This window comes from Chondrus crispus, genomic scaffold, assembly GCF_000350225.1.
Source record: "Chondrus crispus Stackhouse genomic scaffold, scaffold_79, whole genome shotgun sequence".
Taxonomy (NCBI): Eukaryota; Rhodophyta; class Florideophyceae; order Gigartinales; family Gigartinaceae; genus Chondrus; species Chondrus crispus.
In genome coordinates this window covers 71,541-74,345 of record NW_005178719.1, presented here as the reverse complement: position 1 = coordinate 74,345, position 2,805 = coordinate 71,541, and positions in this window count along the sequence as shown.

Sequence of the window (2,805 nt, the reverse complement as noted above, 5' to 3'; positions counted from 1 at the left end):
CTTGCGTTGTGGAGGTCTTCTAGTTCCTTTGTTGCCTTGAGCGCGCGGAGCGGGCGTTGAAGGGGAAGGAAGGAGGGGGCCGCGTGGGTGGGTGGCGGCGGAGGGGGTGGTGGACTTGCGGCTGCGCTTGGCGTAAGGGCGCGCGATTTACAGTGCTGTGTAGGGCGGGTGAGAGGAATTTGAGGCGGGCCGTGGATTGGGGCGTGCGGCGCGAAGCGCGATACAGTAACGGTGTGTACAGTACCGGTGCTGTACCCTTGGTACTGTACTGTATCACTTTTTACGCGCATCGGGCGCGTTCACCGCGGCGCGGGGCGGCGCGCCTTGATGCCCGCGCCTTGATGCCCGCGCCTTGATGCCCGTGCGCCTTGATGCCCGTGGCGCCCCTTGCGCCCCTTGCGCGCCCCTCCTTGCACGTGCGCCCCATACCCATCTTGCAGCAAGGCGCGCGCGCGCCCCCCCTCCCCCGCCGCGGCCCCGCTGTATACTGTAGGGGCTCGTAGCGGCGGCAGCGCGGCGGGGGCGAGAAGCGTCCCACGCGGCGCCGGCGTGGCTTTGTGATGCCATGAACAAACACAACACCGATGGCCCTCCCTCCCCGTTGTAAATAAAGATGTAAGGTATATGATAAGGTACACATTAAGGGGGGGGAGGGCCGGCCGGCGGTGACTTTATCTGCCGAGTTGTAGTGCCCTATGTGGCTGTGCCTTATCTACTGTGCTGACCTATCTGGATGGAGGCACAGGCTTCGGGCGCGGAGCTTTCTTCCTCGTTTTTCGTCGTTTTTGTGATGCCAAGACCTGCCTGGTCCGATGCCTCCGACCACGGATCGTGGCGGAGGCGACGGCGCCTTTATTTCATATACGATAAAACCAAACGATAAAACGCACACATCACTCATTCATCACTCACGCATCACTCACGCATCACTCACGCGTCCACTCACGCATCACTGCCGTAACCTTTAACCACACCCTCCTCCCCATGTCTACTACAGTACCCCTCCTCAGCGTACCACTGTTGTGTGCCTCATCCTCCAACTCGCCCGCCCACAGAGTAAATAGCGCCTTATTGGCATTGTCCTATCTGTACTGTGTCTTGCCTGGATGGAAGTGGGGAAGTTCCATCCACAGTTTTTACGTCGTTTTTACTGCGCGCGGACGCACGCGACGCGTTTAGGAAACTGCGCGGCGCGCCGGACGCACGGGGAGGGGGGAAAGAGGCACGGGCGGCGCGGCAAGGCGGCAGGGAGGGCAGGGTGTGTGGCCGCGGCGGGATATGGCGGCGTACGTGGCGGGATATGGCGGCGGGGGCTGGGGCACACGCGTGCACAGGCTATTGGTGGGAGATTTCATCGCCGCGGCTGGGCTGGGCACCCCGACACAGGCACACATGGTTGCGGGGTAACGGTTATCCGGTGGCAGGCGGTGATGCGTTGGCATTCGGTGGTCATCGCGAACAACGGATGGAGGAATGTTGGGTTGTCCGTCGGTCGTTATTTTTGTGTCAATGTTTTAGTATTCTCATGCTTTGATTTTTCCAAAGCAAAGTTTGACGCCCGTAATTTATTCTCCAATTCACTCTCAGCACTAAGTGCATTCGAGAATTGCCACTGGTGAACAGTGTTCACTGAACACTGAACAACGAGCCGGGCGCGCCCGGCTCGTTGTCGCCACGACAACGGGTCTTAGCTCTGTTGTAAATAAAAAGAGAACCCGGTTGTCGTCAAGGTACAGTACACATCAAGCAGGGCAGTCAGTAGGGCCAATCAGTAGGGCCAATCAGTAGGGTATATAATATACAGGTATATTATTATCGACGCGCCTGCATCCGCCATCATCAATCCCCCCATCCCGTCGCCCCTCATCATCTAAAACTGAGAAGGGTACGCTATCTCTCCGCATCTCTGCTCCTCTCGCTCTCGCTCCCTCCCTCCCCTGCCGCCGTTGAACATCTCTTTTTAACCGCTCCCCGCCGCATTAAACTCTGCGCGCCCCACGCATCTCTCCCACATCGCCCCCCTCCTATCGCATGCCACTGTACACTGCTGTACAGTATGCACATCCGCGTGTCCCGTGTCTCGCGTGCCCCCCCCGCTTATCGGTCTTGCGCCTGCACACGGTCAACCCCCACGCCGCAACCCCTGTGCCGCCGCAACCCCTGTGCCGCAACACCCGTTCCGCACGCTCTCGCAAACCAGAGACCATCGCCCAGTGCCCGCCAGGAAACCTATGTTTCGACACCCATTTTCCCACATTCACTGTACGCCATACTGTACACTACCCTTGGGTACCGTACCTAGCACTTTTGACGCTTGCTGCATAAAATTATATTATATATACGATAAAACGCACACATCACTCATTCATCACTCACGCATCACTCACGCATCACTCACGCATCACTCACGCGTCACTCACGCATCACTGCCGTAACCACACCCTCCTCCCCATGTCTACCCCTCCTCAGTGTACCACTGTTGTGTGCCTCATCCGCCAACTCGCCCGCCCCCCATCGCCCGCAACGCTTCCGCAACGCTACCGCAACGCAATTCATCCACTTGCCATTACAGTACCACACGTTTGCACCTTTTTCATCACCTTTATGCGCGACCACCACTAGGATACATACAGTGCGCGAAATTAGAATAAATACACCATCGACGAGAAAAATGTGAACACTTAAAAGGCGGCCCGTTCATAAACTGGGACGTATCCAGGGCCCACACGTGCCGGTAAAAACGCCTGTCAGCTCAAAACAATGATACCAGGCACTGTTATCGAGATATCTTTAAAAACGTGGACG